Source organism: Nycticebus coucang, chromosome 4 (assembly GCF_027406575.1).
Source record: "Nycticebus coucang isolate mNycCou1 chromosome 4, mNycCou1.pri, whole genome shotgun sequence".
NCBI lineage: Eukaryota > Metazoa > Chordata > Mammalia > Primates > Lorisidae > Nycticebus > Nycticebus coucang.
This window is the reverse complement of record NC_069783.1, coordinates 103,150,732-103,174,604: the sequence shown is the minus strand read 5'-3', so window position 1 is coordinate 103,174,604 and position 23,873 is coordinate 103,150,732. Positions and strand designations below refer to the sequence as shown.

Sequence of the window (23,873 nt, the reverse complement as noted above, 5' to 3'; positions counted from 1 at the left end):
TCTGCCAAAGCCGCTGCTCATATACCCATCACAGAAAAAGCTCAAACCTGGTTTCAGTCACCTGTTTCTTGATGCAGGCACAAGCACATGGGCCTATTAGTATTAGCTTCCTGTTTTTTTTCTATCCTGTTAGCAGCCTCTTTTGGTTTGTTTTCAGCTACAGAATCAAGAATGCTACAGCATATATTATCTAAATATCAAAAATGCATATTAGCACAAGCACACACATACACAAAAGCAGAAAGACTAAACAACCTGATGACTCAGGACTGACTTCTGCAATAGTTATTACAAATCAAAACATAAAATTCTTTAATGAATTAAAAATAAACAGTGCCTAGAAGGAAGCTGGAGAAAAGGAGGCTGCAGCAAAACCTGCACTTCTACAAGCCAACACTCAGCCCAGACCAACTCAGCTCAACAGCCTGCCCATAACAAGATGGTGGCAAATGTAGGAATTGGAAGTAAGGAACTGCATCAGAGCAAAAGGGTGTCCATAGAAATTTCAAGGACCTGATGAAAAAGAAAAGAGCCAAAACATCTGGATGGCCTACCGGCTTGGAACAAAGAGGTACTGTCTATGCCTGCTGGGCTAGAGCTCTTTCCAAGCACTAAAAGTAGCAAAACTCTTCCCATTTTAAGCTAAGTGTGGGAGGACTCAGATTTCACCACACAGTCATCATTACCAAGCTGGCTAACTTCTGTTTTTCATTTTCTGAAGAATGGTTAGCTCACATTCTAAAAAAGAAACATATTAACTATTGATATGATATATTTGTAAGAGGATGAAAAATTATCTTACCCCAGGTTTAAAAACCCCATTCCCATCTCCTAACCTTGGAAAGGAAGTTATAAATGATAAAATGAGCAAGTCAGGGAAAAAAAATCACATGAGAGTTATTAATGTGATTGATAACCCCAAAGGCATGAAGGCTTGTTACCAAGGAATGTAACCTACCACAAAGAACAGCAGGTAATTCCAGAAGTAATAAAGAGTATCCTGCCAAATTGGGAGACACACTTACGTAAAAAATACCAAAAGAATGTAAAATTCAAAATGATATTTAAGTCCAAACTCAACTATCAAAAATTTAAAGCAAAATCTATAGTAAGTTTACAATTCTGGAACACATTTTCCATAGAAGCCGTATAATGCACTCCATATAATAAAATCCTAAGTAACCCACAAAAGCTTGTTTAATCCACAAGTTGCTGAAAAGGATTTGGAGTAGCAGCAGTCAGGGGATACGGGAATCAAAGACTTTGGTTCAAGGCTCTAAACTAGTCTACTGGAGATGATGACCTTGGATAGCTCATTTAATATCTCTGAGCTTCACATTTCTCATCTGTATGATGGGTACAGGAATACCAAGCTCAAATGAGACCAGAGGGCGGTGCCTGTGGCTCAGTGAGTAGGGCGCCGGCCCCATATGCCGAGGGTGGTGGGTTCAAACCCAGCCCCAGCCAAACTGCAACAAAAAAATAGCCGGGTGCTGTGGCGGGCACCTGTAGTCCCAGCTACTCGGGAGGCTGAGGCAAGAGAATCGCTTCAGCCCAGGAGCTGGAGGTTGCTGTGAGCTGTGTGATGCCACGGCACTCTACCAAGGGCCATAAAGTGAGACTGTCTCTACAAAAAAAAAAAAAAAAAAATGAGACCAGAGTACTTATTGATCATAAATAGTTATCACCCTAACTGCTCGCCCTCTCAACTCAATCCTGGTGGGGGGGTTAGGGGCAGTCAGAGGTGCCTGAGCTATGATCTCAAGGGAAGGGTTTGATTCAGAGCTATTGGAATTTGCAGAAGTGAAGTCTTGCACAGTGGAGAGTAGATAAGAAAAGAACCCCAGGAAAGGCTGTTGTCAAACGCTGAGAAGAGCTGTCTCTAAGAACCAGGTCTTTCAGGCGGCACCTGTGGCTCAAAGGGGTAGGGCGCCAGTCCCATATGCCGGAGGTGGTGGGTTCAAACCCAGCCCAGGCCAGAAACTGCAAAAAAAAAAAAAAGGAACTATTTATAAAAAAACAAACAAACAAAGAGAGAGAACCAGGTCTTTCAAAGCAGAGAATGACTTACACAACCCTTAACTTCAAAGTGCTTAAACAAAAGCAATCTTCTTCCCAAAGCTGTAATCTCTTCCCTTTTAAAAATCCTTTCCCTGATTTTGTCTAGCTTTCCACAACCCCTAGAGAAATTGTGTCCACTTAAAAGATGAAAACTCAATTATAAAACTCATGTACTTTGTACTGTTAGGAAAAGGATATTCATAGCCTTGGAAAATATCCAGACCTGATCAAAAGCAAAACCCACATCAACAGCAGGCATCCGGTTTGTCTCCCCACACACATAAACTGCGCCTTCTCATTCCCAGATGATTTCCACTTTTATTTTTTTTAATTCAGGCATCTTTTAAACCGGGAGCATAGGGACAGAGTAAAGACTGTAAAGGACAATAGAAAAAGCCACATTTGGGCGGTGCCTGTGGCTCAAACGAGTAGGGCGCCGGCCCCATATGCCGGAGGTGGCAGGTTCAAACCCAGCCCTGGCCAAAAACTGCAAAAAAGAAAAAGAAAAAGCCACGTTTATTACCATCCATTCACCAGCTAGGTGGCATGAGAAAGGCCCTTATCTCTGCTGCTCGCTGAGCACCTCTCCCTCAGCCCCTCAGATCGGGCTCACATCCAGGAAAGAGGGTTCCTCCGACCAGCCTATTTCAGTGTGCAATCCTCATGTACTGTCCCTACAGTCTGCTCTGATTTATTTCTCTCCACACCATTTATCACCATCTAATACACTACAGTTTGAGTTATTTATCATTTGTCTCCCTCCTCCCCAACAAAGACATAGTGCCGTGAGGACAGAGACCATTGTCGGCCATGTTTCCTGGTGTATCCCCAGAGCCCAGCATATACCTGGATCCTGCCAGGCACTCAGCAGTATTTGTCAGTTAATACAGAATACATGTTGAGTAAATTCACCCCTGCAGTGGCGCTAGTAGTACTCACTATGCAGGATCACCTCAAAATAAGAAATTAAAATGCTGGTATAGCATAAGTACTCAACAACTGCTGGTTTCCTTTCATTTCTTAAGCCCAAATGACCAGCCAAAAGGTGCAGAGCGTTTCAAATGGGACACAAGCAAGACTGCAAGTCAGGGCCTCTCAGGGGCCACGAGTCACAAGGTTCTGCTGCAATCTGTAATGGAATCAGTGAGGGATTTGAGAATATGTACTTAGAAACTTAGTGGTTTAGCAGAGAAATTTTACATCTGCTGAAATCTGAAGAGAAAACAATTAAGACTTGAATTCATATCACTTTTTTTCATTTCATTTTTCTAGTAACTCATTTTAAATGTCTTTTACAGAAGTATCACTTCACAATACACTAGAAATTATTTTTTTTAGTCCTCATCCTTCATTACTGTTTGGGAAGCACTGGCCAAGCGTACTCAGTCCAGCGTGGCCCAGAAAGCTGCAGAGCGCCAGCAAAGGTCACTCACACCGCAAATTCAGAACTGCAATTTGTGTGGATTCTAGGACAAAGGAGACATAGGTGAGAGGTGGGTGGGGAGGGAGGCAGGATCAATCAGCAGAAGTTGGCCCAGGGAATTAGATCTCTGTAGGCCAGTTCCAGAATAGAAAAGAATTCCCTAAGACAGGGTTTCTCAGAATGATCCCAAACACTTCATAGGCAAGAGTCCCAGAGACCAAAAAGAGGAGGATTACAAAGGGACACACTCATTTCCTGATGGTGGTGACACCATGCATTATACAATCTGAGCACCTAATTACATGTCAAATGTATCTCAGTCAAGGTAAATTAAAGGAAAGCAAAGAACAGTAAAGACAAAAGATATAGATCAAAGATAGGGTTAGGATATAAATCCCATGATAAAGAAGCTCAGTGCCTCAAATCCTCCTTCAAAATACCTTTTCCAGTGACTTTGTAATAGGCCATCCATACTACAATCAGATATGCTCAATATGCCCTGTACTTCATTATGGTTTTGCCATTGCTACACTGAATTCACATTTTCCAAAAGAACAGCCCCCCACCTAACACTTTTTAAATTGTAGGAGTCCACAGTTCTTGGCTTGGAGACGCTGCTGTTGCTCTGACAGAGCTCCAGAGGAGCAGATGGCACCAGATGAGATAAACTGCAAGACAGTCTCTGTCTCTCAGTCGCCTCCTCCTCCCTCCAACAGCTCTCTTGAATATTGTTAAGTCCATGCCCCTCTGCTTGTATTTTCTCATCATCTAGGATTAGGCAGCAAACTGTCAGAAACTGAAAAGTGAGTCTTCAAAGGAAAAAAAAGGATTAAATGTCTAAATTTATTGCCTATTAAATACTTATTCCTACTTCTATCACTACATTAATAAGCATTTATGCATTTATACTATTGATATATTCTGTAGGACTGCTGTTGTCACCATAGAATGATATTCCAAGGTAAGGTTTCACATTTTTATACACATAAGACTACTGTTTCACTTTAGATGAGTAATGTGGACCATGTGCAAATATCTACATCCATGATTATTTTCAAAGAGATATGTTCTCTCTTTGCAAACAGCTCAAAGGGAGCATCTAGCCCACTGATCTATGAGCGGAGCATGCTCAAAACATCCACAATCTCTACGCACACTGACGTGACTAACAGAATCTCTTTCACGGAGCCTTTTGCTATTTCCATGTGAGATGTAATGTGATGGAGGACCCAAACCTACAAAGTTGACATAATATTTAGCTCTCAGTTTCTCCATCCTTAAAAACAATCTTTCTCCTCTAGAGAACATCAAGAGGTTACCTAAAAAGACAAGCTTTTGTCTTGTTATCGCCACTCTTGCTATTAGTATGGAAAATAATTCCCACCATTTAAAAGCATTTTATCTTCTCTACTGCACTAAAAGCTTCATGAGGGAAGGATGCATAACATTTATATCCCTCACAATAAATAATATACACAGATATTTAATAATATTTGCTACAGAAAGGAAAGGAAATAAAGATACAAATAGAATGTCTATAACCCAGATTAAAGCCCAGAGATTTTAACAGGAGATTCAGACATTTGAAATGTTTTTAGTAACTTTGAGAAGTATTACCACATTAGAAAAAAAAGCTATATAAGTTTATTTTTTTCAGTTAGCTAGTAAGAGCTTGTACAGTTTGAGTTTTCCTGAATTTTCCTAGCTGGCGGAGGGCTAACACTTGAGAGAAGGAGCGGTCTTTGCCTCCCTCCCACTCCCCCCAACAGGAACGCACAGCCAGTACCTTCCGTCTGGTCTCCCTCCTCCAAGTCAGCTGCTCAGCCCACTGTGGGAGCTGCTCACCTGCGGCTCTCTCCCTCGCTAACTCCTCCTATCCGTCTATGCTGCCTCCCCAGGATGGTCACATTCCCTCTGAGCTGCTGCTCCTCTCTCTGTGAATTAAGCCATCACAGTAATGACCGCTTTGCTTGGCTTTTTTTTTTTTTTTTTCTCTCTTCTGTTTGTTTGCTTGTGGGAGTTCTGGGCCTCATTAGTTTGCCATTAAAAAGGTTTCCTCCCCCACCAACAACTTGCCAGCAACTTCTGGAAAGTTGGTCTTTTCATAGCCAAACAGACTACAGTATTACTGTAATGTCTTGATTTGCTTTCCCCACACAAATATAAACAGGAGTTAAACTAGAAAACAAGTTCTCAGTAATTCTTTTTTGTCTCCTCTTCCAAGTGGTGTATAATTCTTGGTGAATGTATCATACACAGTTTTACAGATACCTTTCTCCATTTATGTACTGGTAAACAAGCTAAAAAAACATTAGTATTACTCCCCCCACCCTCCAAATATCTGTCCCCCATCATCACTCTTTACCATTAAAAACAGCATGATTGGAAAGATAGTGTCTTCAACAAAAGGTACTGGGAAACAGGATAGCCAAATGCAAACAACGAATCATATAAAAAAATCAACTCAAAATGGATTAAAGACCTAAATGTAAGACCCCAAACTATAATACTCCTAGAAGAAAACATCGGTGGGAAGCTGCCTGACATGATTCCTTGAATATAACACTTTAAGCACAGGCAACAAAAGCAAAAATAGGTATCTGAGACCACATCAAACTTAGAAACTTTTGTGCATCAAGGGACACAATCAGAGGCCAGGCGCAGTAGCTCAATCCTACCACTCTGGGAGATTGAGGTGGGTGAATCACCTGAGCTCAGGAGTTTGAGACCAGCCAGAGCCAAGAGCAAAAAAAAAACTATAAAAACTAGCCAGGCATCATGGTGGGCACCTGTAGTCCCAGTTACTTGGGAGGCTGAGGCAAGAAAATGCCTGAGCCCAAAATGAGGCAGCTGTGAGATAAGATGCCATGGATGGCACTCAACCTTAGGCGACAGAGTGAGACTCTGTCTCAAAAGAAAAAAAGAAAGACACAATAGCGTGAAAAGGCAAACTAAGTAATGGGAGAAAATACTTGCAAATCATATATTTGATGAGAGTTTAATATAATATCCAGGATACATAAATAACTCCTATAACTCAACTGAAAAAAGTTAAATAACAATTAAAAATAGGCAAAGGACTTGAACAGACATCTCTCCAAAAATGATACACAAATAGCCAACAAGCATATAAAAAGATGCTTTTTAGCATCACAAATCATCAGAGAAATGCAAATCAAAACCACAATGAGATATCATCTCAACAATCATCAGGATGGCTACTATCAAAAAAAAACCCCACAAGGAATAATAAGTGTCGGTGGGGATGCAGAGAAACTGGAACCTTGTACACTGTTGGTGGGACTGTAAAATGGTGTGGTTGCTATGGAAAACAGCACAGTGGTTCTTAAAGAAATTAAAGACAGAACTACCATTTGATCCAGTAATCCTACTTCTGGGCACATTATACCCAAAATAATCTCAAGCAGGGCCTTGAAGAGTTATTTGTATACCCATGTTCACAGTAGCACTATTCACAATAGCCAAGTCGTGAAACAACTTAAGCGTCTGTCAACAGAATGGATGAATGCATGAACAAAATGTGGTCAACTGAACAGTGAAAAACTACACAGCCTTAAAAAGGAAGGAAATTCTGCCATTAGCTACAACATGAATGAACCTTGAGGATATTCTTCTAAAAGAAATAAGCCAGTCACACAAGGCCAAAGACAGCATGATTCCACCTATATGAGGTATCTGAAGTGCAGTGAGTCCTCACTCTATGTCACTGATTGGTTCCTGGAAACTGTGACTTTAATTGGTAGGACATATAATGAAACCAATTTTACCATAGGCTAATTGGTACAATTAGGCTTAAGTTAGGTACACAGGCTTAAGTTCCTATGGCAAACATCAGCAAATGATGTTTAAATAAAGACTCAAAACATTTCTAATATTAAATACTGAAATAAATGCAAGCTATATAATATATTTAAGAAAGATTAATAAAAACAAGTAAGATAATTATTTACCCAATTTTTGGTATATAAGTGAGTGATGGCAGTCATATTGGTGGCAGGTTAAAACAGAAATAAATATTTGCAAAGAGAACGCTGTAAGGAGCATCTCTTATTACCATGAGTTCAAAACCAGCAAGATGACAGGTTTGCTGAGTGCTTCTGTATCACATCATTTTTTGCCATGCATTTATATGATTACTGTATACTTTATGAATTTTTATTTTGCAATAATTTGTATTCATTTTCATTCATTTTCCAATTCATTTATTCTAGTTCAGGGCTGTGCGTGACTAAAGCCAACGCTGGCAGCTCAAGACACGAGAGGAAGAACCTTGGACAGAGGTGTGTCATCTCAGTACAGTACAGGGCACACTCATACACACGCCCACACTCACTCAGCCTGGGACAATTCAGACACATCAGTTAACCTGATGTGCACATCTTTGGTATGCAGAAGAAAACCAGAGTACTTGAAGAAAACCCATGAAGACCCAGAAGGAACGTGTTTACACAGACAGTGGCCCTCCCCAGGAATCAACTGTTCCCTCATCAACATTATGACAAAATGGTATTGAATGAAAGGACATTGTTCATGGATCTGCTGTCCTCAAATTTCTAGACATAGAGAGTAGAAGCATGATGACTGGATTTTTAGGCTCATCTGTGAGATGTGCCTCTCTCAAACCTTGTTATGGCCTTACTGGGGCATTACTCAACAGACGTGGAAAAAGGACAAGAAAGGAAAGTAGAATAGCGGTACCAGGAGCAGGGAGAGGAGAGGAAGTTGTTTACCTGGTATAGCGTTTCAGTTCTGTAAGACAAAAAAATTCTGTAGAATTGTGACAACGTAAATATGCTAGTATTATGAAACTACTTAAAAATTGTTAAGATGGTAAATTTTATGATGTGGGATTTTTATTTTTTCACCTTAATTTTTTAAAAAACATAATATATTTGAAGGAGTGTGGGGTTGAGTTTTACAGACCCAAGTCTAAAACCCTATTAGCTCTCCAACTTACCTATGTGGTCTTAGGCAAATCCCTCTGAGAAGCAGTTTCCTCATCTATATAAATGAGGGTATAAATAATATATATTTTTAAAGTGATCTGAAGATTAGCTGAAAACAGTTGGCACAGAAGACACTCAGATTTGGAGTCCTTAATTCTCCCCCTGGGGATGACATCAACATATCACCCCATCAAAGCAACTAACGGAAACTAAAGGCTTATTAAGTCTTATATTGCTCTAGACAACTCGCCAGAAATAGAATCCACATTTATTCTCCCCAGAAAGGACAGCAGGCAGGACTGTAATCCCTACTTTGCTGATAAGGAAAGCAAAGCAGAGAAGTGGCCTAACATGCCCAGAACCCTGAGTAAGTCACTGAGGCTGAAAAACTGTGAAATGCTTCATTTTACTGCACCTAGACATGAGGTGCGGAGACAGGAGACAGAGCTGGCACCACCACAAATATAACTGCATACAAACAAAACTCAAAAGGGGGTGCTATGGTCTGAATGTTTCTGTCTTCTCCAAAATTCATGTTGAAACTTAATCCCCAATCCAATAGTTTTTAGGAAGGGCTAGGGGCTAGAGAGGACTGTCTAGATCCTTTCACCTTCTGACCTGTAAAGTCGCAGCACTCAAAACACCATCTCAGAGCAGAGACCCAGGCCCTTATTAGAGACTGAAACTGCTTGTGCCTGGTTCTTGGACTTCACAGCCTCCAGAACTATACGAAGTAAATTTCTGTTATTTAAAAATTACCCAGCCTGTGGTATTTTATTACAGCAGCAGAAATGGACTAAGACAGGAGTACAACACATAAAACTGACCACAAGGGCAGCTTCTCAAACATCTATTAAATGATCAGACAGGATTAGGAAAACGATTTTATATTTACAATTTACATTTACAAAAATTCATTGAAAAGGCCATCTAATCCCCCTGCCTACCTTTTTTTTTTTTTTTTGAGACAGAGTCTCAAGCTGTTACCCTCAGTAGAGTGCCATGGACTCACAGCTCACAGCAACCTCAAACTCTTGGTCTCAAGCGATTCTCTTGCCTCAGCCTCCCAAGTAGCTGGGACTACAGGTGCCCGCCACAACACCCAGCTATTTTTTGCTGTTGTTGTTGCAGTTGTCACTGTTTTAGCTGGCCAGGGCCAGATTTGAACAGCCAGCCTCAGTGTATGTGCTGGAGCCCCACCCACTGAGCTACAGCTATGGGTGATGCTCCTCTCCCCCCCGCCCTGCCCCCTTTCTCTCCTCCCCCTACCTTTTAAACAGGTTCATTCCCTCTCTAAGCATTCACTTTAATTTTCGGTTATCTTTTAAGACAAAATTTTAACTCTAACTCATGATGCAGTTTAAGATAATTTACTTCTTACTCCAGTTAGAAAAGAGTTGCGTAACACAATCAATGATTACTAAGTGACTAAATTATAAGTCAATCATATTTTGTTGGAGGTCTTTGTCCCTCCCAAATTTTAAAAGGCCCACCTTAGTAAATTTCCCAGAAGCTGTATCATGTCCTAACATGACAATAGCTGCAGCAAACTTAACACACATTCCATTTCAAACACACTATGGAAAGTAGATAGCGCATTCAGGAGAGAAAAAAAGTTACCTCCTAACTGTACCCACAAGTAACAAGATTTGAGTTAAAGAACCGAGTAATACAGAGGTCAACTTGTTTTTGACAAAAATTGACTTGGAGAAAGCTCAGATCTTGTCGGGTACACATTAGTTCCTAAAACTACGAGTTTCTCTTACAGAGCTAGAGCCCATCTCTAGCCCCATTCCCCTTCCTGTAACCCTGAGGTACAGTTATTGCTATGCAAAGTGTTCATTACGGATGCCTACAACAACCAGTTTCCTTCAGGATACACGTGTTATCCACACCTTTATTTCTTTTATGATGCTGTCATTCCCCCATGTCTTTTTGACAACCCCAATTTCAGCTTTACCCCTAACAGGACAGTATAACTACAGCAACCTTACACATATTCCACTTCAACTACTCTTTTGGAACTTAATTGCATATGCTCAATTTTAACTGTATGCTCACTTTCCACATGCCAAGCACTGAGCTAACAGGTCTACAAGAGAAGAGCATAACAGTAAAAGTGACTGGGAAGTTGAAGGACTGATTTTCAATTATGCCAGCAGATGACCTTTGGACTTGAACTGCAACCCTGGTTGTTTCCCGGAGTCTCGAGATGGGGCCTCTGGATTTTAAATGTACTAGTCTCCATAATTTTGTAAGTCAATTCCTTAAAATAAATTGCTCTCACTCTCTCTATTTCAAAATAGTAGTCACTCTTCTCAAACACTGCCACAGCTTTATCAACTAAATTTAGGTAATATTCTAAATCTTTCACTTTCATGTCCACAATGTTCACAGCATCTTTAGCAGGAATAGATTCCATTTCTACTACACAACACAGATTTGACATTAAAGAGACATCACAAGATATAGTGATAATTTTCACCCAAATCCTTGAAACTTTAACTTACAGAAAGCTACTTTCTTCTATTTTGATTAAGGAGGGTAAAATACAAATCTGCGTGATGTTTAGTGTTATAAAAGTGTCAGTGGAAAAGTCACATGTTACAATTACTAAGTTTTCTCTACCAATGAGAAACTAGAATCTCAAGAAAAAAGAGTAAGTCCGTCTTCCAATCTATGTGTGAATGAATACATAAATAACAACTCATTTGAAAAGAGTCAAGTTTCAGCTGTCTAGCAGTTTCTCAAAGTTAAACATAGAATTACCATATCATCAAGCAATTCCACTCCTAGATATACACCCCAAAGAATTAAAAGCAGGGACTCAAACAGATATTTGTGCAACAGTGTTCAATAGCGATATTACTCACAATAGCTAAAAAGTGAAAATAATCCTCTAAGTAGCAAATGGATAAATGAATGTAATATATATACATATATACTATGGATTATTATTCAACCATGAAAAGGAATGAACTTCTGATATATGCTACTACATGGATGAACCTTAAGGACATTACGCTGTGTGAAATAAGCCAGACAAAAGTATAAATGTATATGATTCCACCTGTATAAGGTATCTAGAGTAGGCAATTTTATAGAGACAGAAAGTAGAGTAGAGGTTACCAGTGGCTGGGGGCAAGGGAGAATGGGACTTAACTGTTTAATGGGTGCAAAGTTTGTTTGAGAGACAAAAAAGTTCTGGAAATAGTGGTAATAGTTGAACATTGTGAATATGAACTAAATGCTCCTGAATTGTAACTTAAAATAATTAATGTGGGAATTGTATATTATTCACACTTTACCACAATAAAAAAAGGGGAAAAACAATCAGAAAGGAAAATTAAACTGGGGAAAAACCGTCACGTTTTCAAGGCATTTCCAACTTACTTCCACTATTTCTTTTTCTTTCTTTAATTTTACAGACGGGGCAAGTGAGTCCCAAGCATCCAATCAGAGGCACAGCACAGATCAGCGCTCCAGCCTGTGGGCTCTGCGGCCAGCCAGTGCACTCCACAGAGCAGCATGCAGCGCGCCCTCTCTCAGGACAGCCTCCCATTTCCACTTTCTTCTCTCATACCTTTCCTCTCTCTACTCCAACCTTCATCTGAACAATTTAATGATCACCACTGGGCAAAAGCATTATTTGTTAAGACTAGGAAAAAAATGTAGAAACATCTGAAAAAGTAGATTTTACAGAAGGATCAGCAGGTACTAAACCTTGTGCACAGAATATCCATTTCCAGGGCTCACTATATTTTAGGATATTTTCAGCTGCAAGAAATTTGAAAAACCCAAAGTCAAACTAGCATAAACCATGAAAAAATTCATTATCTCATGGAACTGTGAGATCAGAGGCAGGGAGACATCCAGATGATATTCTGTGATCATCAGCTTAATGCCAGCATCAGGAATCCAGGATTCTTCCTTCTGCTCTGACAACTTCAGTGTCAGATTTGTCTCAAGACTGATGCCCCTCACGGTTACAAGGTAATTGCCAGTGGAAATAAGGGCCTTATCTATGCTTCATTGTTTGTTGTCTTCTTCTGGATATAAGAGAAAATGCCCCCACCCCACCCCCCCAAAAAAAAAACAAAAAAATAAGCCTTTCCACATGACTGAGCCAATCTAGGTCATAAGACCACTTCTAGATCACAGTCACCACCAAGGGAAAACCATGCTCTGACCAACTTAAAGTTCAGATGCTTATGTCCATCTGAGGAGGAGGAAACAGTAACTGAAAAAAATCTACATTTCGGTTATTAGGAAAGACAAAGGAAATAGATGCTGACAGGCAACCACCACCGTCCACTATCTTAGTGTTTCTCAAACTTTAACATGCACACAGATTCCGCAAGGATCTCATTAAAACCCAGATTCGGATTCCACAGGGATAGGGCTCAGATTTTACATTTCCAATAAGCCCCCAGGTAACACTGATGCTGCTCCCTCTCTGTGCACAGAAACTCCACATGAATTTGTGTATTCATTACCAAAAGAACTCATCTCCTCCAGCTACCAGAAAGTCTGGCCATCTCCTGAGACCATCATGTCGTGTATTGGGACAGGCTGGCTGCCAACTGGGCTCTGGAGTTTAGAGGCCAGCACATTCCTCTCAGCCGCAACGCCACGATGTTGAGTAATGCAGGTGACAAATTATCCTGAGGCATCCAAACACTAAGAAGCTTTTTACACAAAACATTTTGGCAAAATAATCAATTGTGATAAATAATGTAATCTAGCTCTAACAGCAAGCCATTAAGAATTCTTGTATTTTATCACCCCATCTATATAACTGTTTCTACCTCCAGAGTAAAAGAAGATACACTTCTTCAGAGAAAGACTATCCTCCACCAATACTAATCAAAGGGACTCCATGCTAAAATTTGAAAGAGGAAGTGACAGGTCCTTGGGAATCAGAGTGCAGACTCTAGACCAGTCATCCTCAAACTGCAGCCCACGGGTCACATGAAGCAGTGTGAATTGTATTTGTTCCCATTTTGTTTTTTACTTCAAAATAAGATATGTGCAGTGTGCATAGGAATTTGTTCATAGTTTTTTTTTTTTTAAACTATAGTCCGGCCCTCCAACGGTCTGAGAGACAGTGAATTGGCCCCCTGTTTAAAAAGTTTGAGGATGCCTGCTCTAGACAGATACAAAATACAGTCATGGATTGGCCGGGCTCATCCTGAAGAGAAGGGGCATGACCACCAAGAGATATACAGGAAATAAGCAGGAGCATATCTTAGAGTTTCGCAGGATCTCAAGACTATCCAGCCCCACCAAGAACTGTCTGTCATTCCTCCTTCACCTCTTCCATCCTTGCCTTAGTACAGTGGTTCTCAACCTTCCTAATGCCGAGGCCCTTTAATACAGTTCCTGTGGATCACAACCCACAGGTTGAGAACTGCTGCCTTAGTAGCTGGAGAATCCCTTCAACACCTGGCAACTTCCTTGATTTCAGAATAACCAGGTCAAAGATTATGTTCCTCACCACTGCATGGGCTCCCAGAGGAAGTTCAAAGCCATAGAGGTACATGGAAATTGAAATTCCAGGACCCAGGTCTCAAATCTCAGTTCTGCCACTTTACTGACCAGATACGTGGCTAGACTAGCATTTCCCAAGGCTAGGTTTGTTCATCTCAAAAAAACCAGGATGATGACAATTGTGCCCATCTATAAAAGTTGTGGAGACTAAATAGAATGGCAAAGGAGAAAGGACTTTTGCAAATCATGAAACACTGCATAGATGTTTGTCACTGTCATTTGAAGTTCTCTATATGGGAGGAGAATAATTTCGGTTTCCCCACTTCCAGAGGCCTCTGTAATTCTGACAAATTCTCCCAAATTAAAAGGATTTGCCTCATGACTCCTTCATATGTCATAAATGTCCACCAAAGGCTTCAGCAGCAGACCTGGTGGTACATGACCCAAAGCTAGGTCCCCAGAGATTCTGAGAACTCTGAGCTGGGCCTGCAGGAGCCTGCAATTTGGAATTTCCTGTTCCTAGCTGGTTATGACACTAATCAGTACAGTTTATAAAGTGAGGGATCGTCTTTCTGAGCACAGAGAATACCACAAAATTGTAACATTGGTGTAAACTGTCATTATTTCTAATGAAAGAGAACTGGGTAGTTCAGTTCTCTGTAACTCTAGGATCCTGAGCCTTGCCTCAGAGAAACTTTAGCCTAGATTCCACTACTAACAAAGCCTCTATTATTACCTCTCCTTAATCCTGCCAGCTATTAGCCACTGTCCTCAGCTGGCTCTCTAAATTTATATAATTATTAACACTGGCTATTTACTTCTATCACAGAGCAATTACTTTTAAAAAGAACCAAAAGTTGGGCGGCGCCTGTGGCTCAGTGAGTAGGGTGCCGGCCCCATATGCCGAGGGTGGCGGGTTCAAACCCAGCCCCGGCCAAACTGCAACAAAAAAATAGCCGGGCATTGTGGCGGGTGCCTGTAGTCCCAGCTGCTCAGGAGGCTAACAGGAGAATCGCGTAAGCCCAAGAGTTAGAGGTTGCTGTGAGCTGTGTGACGCCACAGCACTCTACCCGAGGGCGGTACAGTAAGACTCTGTCTCTACAGAAAAAAAAAAAAAAAAAAAGAACCAAAAGTTAAGAAACATTCAAGTCTTCAGCCTCAAGCAGAGTACTAAATTGTCTCCTTCAGAAGGAATTTACCTGCAATTAGACTGCACCTGGGCAGGTTCAACCTTACAAACTGTGTATAAGACAGCAGGGACGTCCAGTAGAAAGGTCCTTATTCTCATGAAAGGGTGAGGCTCTATGGTTTTCCCTTTAACAGCCTATCAGTGCTAGCAGTGATTTCTGATGCTCAGGTACACTCCCAGCCCACCTGATTTACCTTCCCTCAGTTTTCCATTAGATACAGATATGACATAGAGGTCTCAAATGAATAACCTTCATTTTCCCTCAATCTACCTCTGCCTGACAACCGTAAATACTGAAAAAACTCTTTTGGTGTTTACAGTTAAATCGCAGAATTACAAAAGAGAGAATTACATATATACCATCTCAATCCAGTGCCTCCTAGAGTCAGAGGCTTTTGCATTTTTTAGTGTGAGGGACTGTTACTTTTTTTGTTTTGTTTTTTTTTTTCGAGACAGAGTCTCACTGTATCACCCTGGGTAGAGTGCTGTGGCATCACAACTCACAGAAACTTCCAACTCTTGGACTCAAGCAATTCTCTTGCCTCAGCCTCCCAAGTAGCTGGGACTATAGGCGCCCACCACAACGGCCGGCTATTTTTTGTTGTTGTTGTTGTTGCAGTTGTCATTGTTATTTAGCTAGCCCAGGCCGGGTTCAAACCCACCAGCTTCGATGTATGTGGCTGGCACCATAACCACTGAGCTATGGGCACCGAGCCAAGGGCCTGTTACTTAAAATATTCTTTATTACATGAACAAGAATGTCCTTACTACCACCCTCCGTTTTTCAGACTATCAGTGTTCTCTCCCTCACGCTCATCACTTCTTCTCTGAAGTTCCACTGCATCTCCACTCACCTTTGACTGCAGAACTCTGCTCCTTATTCCCTTCCTTCCTGTCTTTCTCCTTCTCTCAGTCTTTTTACAATATCCTTAAAAATAGTTACATACTGGACATTCTCTGGGGCACATCCTATGGTGCACTCGATTTTAGGATTAACCCTTTCCAGTCCAATTTTTCTGCCACCCACATACTAATAATAAATACTCATATTTATTTTGAGTGGGAAAATAGTGGATTACTTGTAATTATCTACAGGGTTTTTGTTTTGTTTTGTTTTTTGAGACAGAGTCTCACTGTGTTGCCCTGGGTAGAGTGCCATGGCGTCATCATAGCTCACAGCAACCTCAAACTCTTGGGTTCAAATGATCCTCTTGCCTCAGCCTCCCAAGTAGCTGGGAGTACAGGCACCTGCTACAATGCCCAGCAGTTTGTCTATTTTTAGTAGAGACAGAGTCTCGCTTTTGCTTAGGCTGGTCTGCAACTCCTTGAGCTCAGGCAATCCAACTGCCTCAGCCTCCCGGAGTGCTAGGATTACAGGCATGAGCCACTGCACCTGGCCCTATCCTATAGTTTTAAAATACAAAAACATTCGATATAAACTCACCTAATGATTTTGTCTATTTTAGGTTACAAAAAATAATGAAAGTATTTTTGTTTATAGATTTTTGTGTGATACTTCTTGAAGCAATCTCCAGGGTGAAGTCCAGGCTTTCTCTTACATGTCTCACAGTAGGAAATGGTTTCTCTCCTTCCATATTTCTCATTTCTTCTGCTGCAAATCCTGCAATCCTCTTTGCCAAATTTCTGTTCCTCATGTTGCTCACAAGCTGAGTGATGGGATTTCTCCTATAAGAAAGATGTGCCTCCACTTTCTTCTCCACTCTCCCCTTTTTTTTTTTGAAACACAGCCTCAAGCTGCCGCCCTGGGTAGAGTACTGTGTCATCACAGCTCACAGCAACCTCCAACTCTTGGGCTCAAGCGATTCTCCAGCCTCTGCCTCCAAGTAGCTGGGACTACAGGAGCCTGCCATAACGCCCAGCCATTTTTTGGTTGCAGCCGTCATTGTTGTTTGGCGGGCCCGGGCTGGATTCGAACCTTCCAGCTCAGGTATACGTGGCTGGTGCCTTAGCTGCTTGAGCCACAGGTGCTGAGCTCCACTCTCCTTCTTATCTAATGAGTAAAAGATGTAGCTGTTCACAACTACAACTTCCATCAGCCAGAAGAATAATTTTTTCCACCATTTGTAGGACCTCCTTGTAAATCCATAACATCAACAGTACTGGTTAGCTCTGTCCGCTATTCCCATAAACTTTGCGTATTCTAAAATAACTGTATGCTTGCTTCTTCCTATAACCAGTGATCAATGGTGTCTGAGGGCCAAAGAATGTCCTCAACATTGTCACTAACCTCCTGTCATGGAATGAGAGGCACATCAACAAACGCAAAAAAAAAGTGTCCAATGTCTTCTGACATGGGAGCAGTGCAGGAAAATTATGTCAGACAAGGTACAACATAGGATAGGAAATTAATGGGACTTGAATTACTTTTGTTTTTAAAAGGAATCAGCCACAAGTTGGGTAAAGCCCTCATAGTGGGATGTATTGATTTCCTAGCCCATTTCCCCTTTCCACCTCTGTTCTTTGGAAAGACTGAATATAGAAGCCCTGACTTTCAATGGCCACCGGTGGGCATGTGTCTGAATAAGGCCAGACGGACTTCTCTATCCAGATATGGGACTCTTTAACCAAATGACACGGCCTGAAACAGCTAGAGCAGACTCATCCTAAGAATAGACAACCAGAAGAGATTGATGTGCATAATCGGTTTTCCTTTGTTCTACCTCACAGCTTTTCAATCAGTCCTTTTCTTAAGTTAGCCAGAGTTGCTTTCTGTTGTTTGTAATGAATGGATAGACAGAGTGACTAAACAGAACTATGAATTACTCACCTCCCTGCACTTTAGTTTTAAAAAGTATCACAGAGGTCGTTAAGCCAAAACTACCATCTTCCCACTTTCACCTAAATGACTAATACAGGGAGAAAGATTAGATACAGCATCTATTTTCTAGGCCCTTTTGAAAACATGAGATCATTCCTTTAGTCATTTTACGGCCAAGGAAGGTGGCATTTAAGATATCAGAGGAATGGATACTTTTCAAAAGGGAATGCCCTACAAATTTTATTATGACAAAACTGGAAGCTTTTATGATTACATACACACCTGCACACTGTTGTAAACAGACAAGGCAAGATTCTTGCCATGAGCGCTAATGAGCAATCTGAGCACAGCAAACATTCTAAAAACAGGGTTATCTTCTGAAATGTGCTAAGGAAAATGATCAAGAAAAGAAGAAAGGCGCAGAAAAAGACACCTGGATCCCACTGAAATACCAGCCTGCTCTATCCAGAGACGCACACTTTTTAAGAACCAATAACAAGAAGAAGGAGCTGTATTTTGTGAATTCATGGCACAGAAAGTTCCTGAACTCTTCTCAACTGAATGAGACCAACATCACCCTAAAACCAAAAACAATACAAAATAAGAGAACTATAGAACACAGTGATTATGGATATAGATGCAAAAATACTAAAATAAATAAATAAATAACTAGGAAATCTAAAAGAATACTAGCAAACATCTAAAAAGAATTATAAACCATGACCAAATGTGGTTCATTCCAGAAATCCAAGTTTGTTTTAATATGTCAAATGCAGAAGACTACATAACATATACTTCCAAATACAGGAAATGTCCAGAAAAGTGAGATTTATTCTACAGAAAGCAGATCATTGTTTACCTAGGGCTCAGGGTGAGAGACATGGATAAATGAATGTGAGGGGTAATGGAAATATTCCCAAACAGCATTGTTATGATGGGTGCACAACTATAAATATACGTATATAAAAACCTTTACACTTACAACAGGTGAATTGTATGCTATATTAACTGCACTTCGATAACACTGTTACTTAAAAAAGTGCTTTTTATTTTTCCTAGCCATTTTATGCTAAAATATTATAAAGTTGTAACCACACTATATTTATAATTTCACATACTATTTTTATATTAACAATGAAAAATGATTATGATGTAATTCTACAATGCTTTAGTAAGTGTCATTTTAAATATTACATCATTTCACTATTTTAGAATATCATCAGGCATTTTAAACAAACCTCTCTTACTGTTTACCGCTGCCAAAATCTTTTCCTATTAAGTTTTATCTACATATTCTTAGGAATAACGGAAGTGGAAATTGTGGATTACAAATTATAAATCATTTCAGACTTGATATAAACTGCCAAATTCTTTTTTTTTTTTATTTTTTTATTTTTTTGTAGAGACAGAGTCTCACTTTATGGCCCTCGGTAGAGTGCCGTGGCCTCACACAGCTCACAGCAACCTCCAACTCCTGGGCCTAAGCGATTCTCCTGCCTCAGCCTCCCGAGTAGCTGGGACTACAGGCGCCCGCCACAACGCCCGGCTATTTTTTGGTTGCAGTTTGGCCGGGGCCGGGTTTGAACCCGCCACCCTTGGTATATGGGGCCGGCGCCTTACTGACTGAGCCACAGGCGCCGCCCAACTGCCAAATTCTTTTACCAAAAGATTTTTATCAATTTCCCCTTCCTTCCAATAATTAGCTTTTTGCTATTCCTGTGTCCTTATTCCTCCAAAGAAACTTCAGGACAACTCTGTCTGCTTTACCAAAAGAATTCCACTTGCAATTCTGATTAATAATATTGAAGCTACAGATTAATATGTAAAGCTGAAGAAGTTAATATTTGACCTAAGAAATTGAACCCAATCACTCAAAAGGTTCATTTATCTAGAGTACAGCATCTTCCCACATCAAATGACTGTTCCTACACTGACCCCCTAAAGGGTCAGTGTACTAGTGTACCTGCAAAGTATCACTGAAATTATTATCATTGAAATACTCCAAGTCTAATTTAATGCCAACTGAAAGGTACCTTACTGGTATCTACCCACATATTATTTGTGGCAATATTTAAAGAAATACACTTCACTGAACTAAACAAAAAGCCATATATGCCTAATTAAATGAACTGCATCTTTACTATTTGACAAGTATTTGCTGAGTGCCTATTATGTGCCTTGAATTGTTGGATAAGTGCAGAACATATAAATACTCCCAAAAATATAAGTAGCTTCTTGTAGAAAAAAAGCTGTATGTTCTTAGAACTTAAGCTCTTATTGAAATGTCTCTAAAATGTCCACCTCATGTTTGACTTTCATCCCATTTGTTCAGCTAATCTCTAGCAATGTATTATCCTGGAAAGCATAATTAACCATGACCTAGCAAAAGAAAATTTCATTTCTAAAAAGTTCCCAAGCCTTACATCCCTGGAGTTCCCATCACCCTCTATATTCCAGAACCTATTACCACCACTTCCTTCATAGAAACCAGTCTAACTGACCAAGCATATTATCAAAAAGAGACCCAGGCTTTTTTTCTTTCTTTGTTTAAAAAATCTAAAGGGCTCAAGTTGGGAAAACTCTTCTCACGGTCTCAGAAATGACCCTTTGGGAAAAATTTTGAGGAATTGCAGGACTTTTTTTTCTGTTTTTCTCACACTCAATAGAGAGCTCTGTATTAAAATAAAGCATCATTTTCTACACTTCACCAATGTCCCTTGTCATCTTCCAAAGGGAAAACACCTGACAAATACTAGAAAAGCCAAACCTAAAACAGTTTTCATACAGTATAAAATATATACCCACTCGGCTCGGCGCCTGTGGCTCAAGCGGCTAAGGCGCCAGCCACGTACACCTGAGCTGGCGGGTTCGAATCCAGCCCAGGCCGCCAAACAACAATGACGGCTGCAACCTAAAAATAGCGGGGCGTTGTGGCGGGCGCCTGTGGTCCCAGCTACTTGGAGGCAGAGACAGGAGACTCGCTTGAGCCCAGGAGTTTGAGGTTGTTGTGAGCTGTGATGCCACAGCACTCTACCCAAGGCAACAGCTTAAGGCTCTGTCTCAAAAAAAATATATATATATATACCCACTCATGGTTAAAACATTCTGGTATAAAGTCATCACTTTAAACAGACATCTGGAGATGTGTCATGCTTTGTACAGAACTGGCAAATGCCCAAAAAAAGTCCTCACTTCCTGATGTGGGTTAGCTAGCATTAATAAACCAAAAAAAAACATAGTAAATTCAGAAACCATTCAAGTATTTCAGAAATTACCCTCGTACTCACTTCCATTACATCATCGTAATTCTGGGTCATCTTATAAATCAGGTAACACACAAACATCTTTTCAAAAATGTTAACCACATTTTTCTCTTCTTTATTCTTAGTCATATAAATACATCCAACGGGCTCTGTTTACCATTATTCTTATTAGATCTCAAATGTGCTAAGTGTAAACAGAACTTTCCAGATCCCACAGAGCTAGTCACAAAGCTCTCACTTTCTAGGACTCATTTTTAAAAAGAGAAAACCAGCTTCTAGCTATATTCACAAACATTTCACGAGTGTTATAAAAATATCACCACCCACAATTCTAAAACAAAAGCTTGCTCATTTGATAAATGAATTACTCCATCTCCAGACTCTAATGAAGGCTATCCTATATTTCCTAAAACACACTTCACTCTGACAAAGTCTATACTGTATTTCAAACAAAGAACTGTTCTGACAGCAACCCATTAAAACCCAAGGGAACCAATATATTCTAATGCAGGCAACGACCTTACGCTGTGATATTTTAGACATCATTTTCCCACACATCCTCTGACTGAGAAAATTTGAGAGTAGCGGATGAATATTTATTATGCTCTAAGACTTACCATTAGAATGGCAGAGACAGGTGTTTGACACAAGCCTGAGAAACCAGGCTAAATTTTAACCTATATTTATATGCATATAAAATATATATATATATATATATTATATATATATCTATGCCAGCTTAGTGCATGTCATGTTTACCTGACTCTTTCTGCCTGTCTCCAGAGCCCAGACCTGACAAAACTACAACCTAAAGGGTCTCCAATCTCTGGGGGCCAGCAGTCTGGAAGCTAACCTGTGCGGGGGATACTCTCACCATCGTGTGCTAAGGGTTTCAAAAAGAAAGATGTCAAATGCCACCTCTGCCCTACATTGTCCTTTGATCAAGTACAGGCAATTCCCGAAGATGTCCTGCCTGATCCTCCGCCACCCTGGTATACGACTTGGCCTACTTGCCAGCAACTCGGAAGTTTAACAACACCATCAGTGAGCACATCAGTGTTGAGTTAAAGTCTAACTGCTACTTTGTAACCCACATGGTGAGGGAAAAACTGTTCAAAATTTATGTTAAATTTAAATTTAACTTGAAAGCACAATTCCCTGTAATAAACTCAATCATCCTTTCTTACAGTGTAATGAAAGCAGAACTCTAGCAGTCATTTCATCTCCTCAGTCACAGACTAAAGTCACAAGGACACAGTTATGGCCATGGAGACTGTTGTGCCCAGATCTCGAAATCCCCCACAAAGACCACCAGGGAGCCGAGTCCAATGCAAAAGCAAAAGGGCCTTTTATTGCAAGCTTGAACTTGGGCTCCCTGGGACTCCGCTGCAATGGATCCGAGCCAGGAGCCCTGAGCTCTGGAGCAGGGGGTTCTTATGGTCCCGTGCATCGGGTGGGTGTGCACAACTTGAAACAAAGGGGGTGCTTCTGGATTGGTTAGGTGGGGGGTCCCTGATTGGTGGGCGGTTGTCTCATGATTTTGGGGAATTGCCTGGGCTTGTCTAGAAAGTGAAACTTAGTGAAATGGCAGGGAAAGCGAAACTTAATTCTTAAGATGGCGCTGGTCTGGTTCTTTCAGAGACAACTGCTGAAAAGGGAAAGATTATAATTCAAACAGCATCGTTAAGGGTAACTTTATTTTCCTTTAAAAAGTACAAATACTATTAACCATTTGAAAGGCTTTATAAAAACAACAACGCATTTTTAAAAATACAGACACCATTAACAACCAAATGATTAACCACTGGTCTTCAAGTCTTCATAAGCGACCTCACCCTTTAGAGATTATTTTGCTTCCATATCTTTCAAAGAACTCTACATTTTTAATACAAAATTATTTATACCAGTGACTTAAAAAAAGGCCACTCAAATTAGAGACAAGTTTTCTAGAGAATGGATAACAAGGCTCTGATGATTCAGCTATAAATGAATCAACCATTAACTACACCCTCCAATGGAGTTATCAACCAGGCAATGAACAACACTTGACCGAGAAGTTCTTCCCACTCCAGTGGACACTTGGGAAGTACAGGTGCTATCCTAACCAGAGGGGCTCATGACATAAGAGCAACAACCTCTTAAAGTAGGGAGATGTCCTGACAGCAAGGGAAAATCACTAGTCCAAGTCAGAAAATGTGGGCCTCAACTCTCACTAAAGTACTTTGTAAACCTAAAGCATACAGAAGCGAAGGATCTAGACACCATGGACAACGTACTTTTTGGACTACAAATTCTACCCAATATTACACAAAAAGTGGTATAAGGTAAGGCAACACACATGCTACTGAGTAGGGGACCAGACAGACAGGATTATACGTGTAATAACAAACATAAAATTGATCTGTAATCCAAATTTCATCATCAGATTACCAAATAGCCAATGAGGAGGAGTAATTCTCTTCTTAGAAATGCTACAGCTAAGACATAAAATATCACAAATAACAACTCGAATACTGCCATCTTACAAATCCCCTGATGAATTTAACAGTGATCTAGATTGAAAGTCTGCAAAATAAGGCCCAGAGGCTAAACCAGCCCATGCCTGTTTTTATTTAGCCTGCGAGCTAAAATAGTTATTGTATTTTCACGTTTACTAAAGAAATCTTAGCTTCTCCATTTATACTTAACAAAGAGCATATAC

General features: G+C 40.4%; 1 protein-coding gene and 1 non-coding gene across 4 annotated transcripts in view; one reads left to right on the top strand and one right to left on the bottom strand.

The window, feature by feature from the left end:
• Positions 1 to 23,873, bottom strand: part of LIMS1 (LIM zinc finger domain containing 1) — a 154,308-nt gene that overhangs the window by 111,852 nt on the left and 18,583 nt on the right. The window contains exon 1 of one of the 3 annotated variants that reach the window (XM_053586784.1): positions 5,271 to 5,391. The exons of the other annotated variants lie outside the window; for them this stretch is intronic. The gene's annotated coding sequence lies outside the window, so the exon portion shown is untranslated. Of the gene's footprint in view, positions 1 to 5,270; positions 5,392 to 23,873 lie in introns of those variants that run through there. 3 annotated transcript variants of the gene reach the window in all.
• Positions 8,061 to 8,165, top strand: LOC128585303 (small nucleolar RNA U13). Its single transcript, XR_008380016.1, has one exon. It is a non-coding gene; the product is annotated as a small nucleolar RNA U13 (small nucleolar RNA).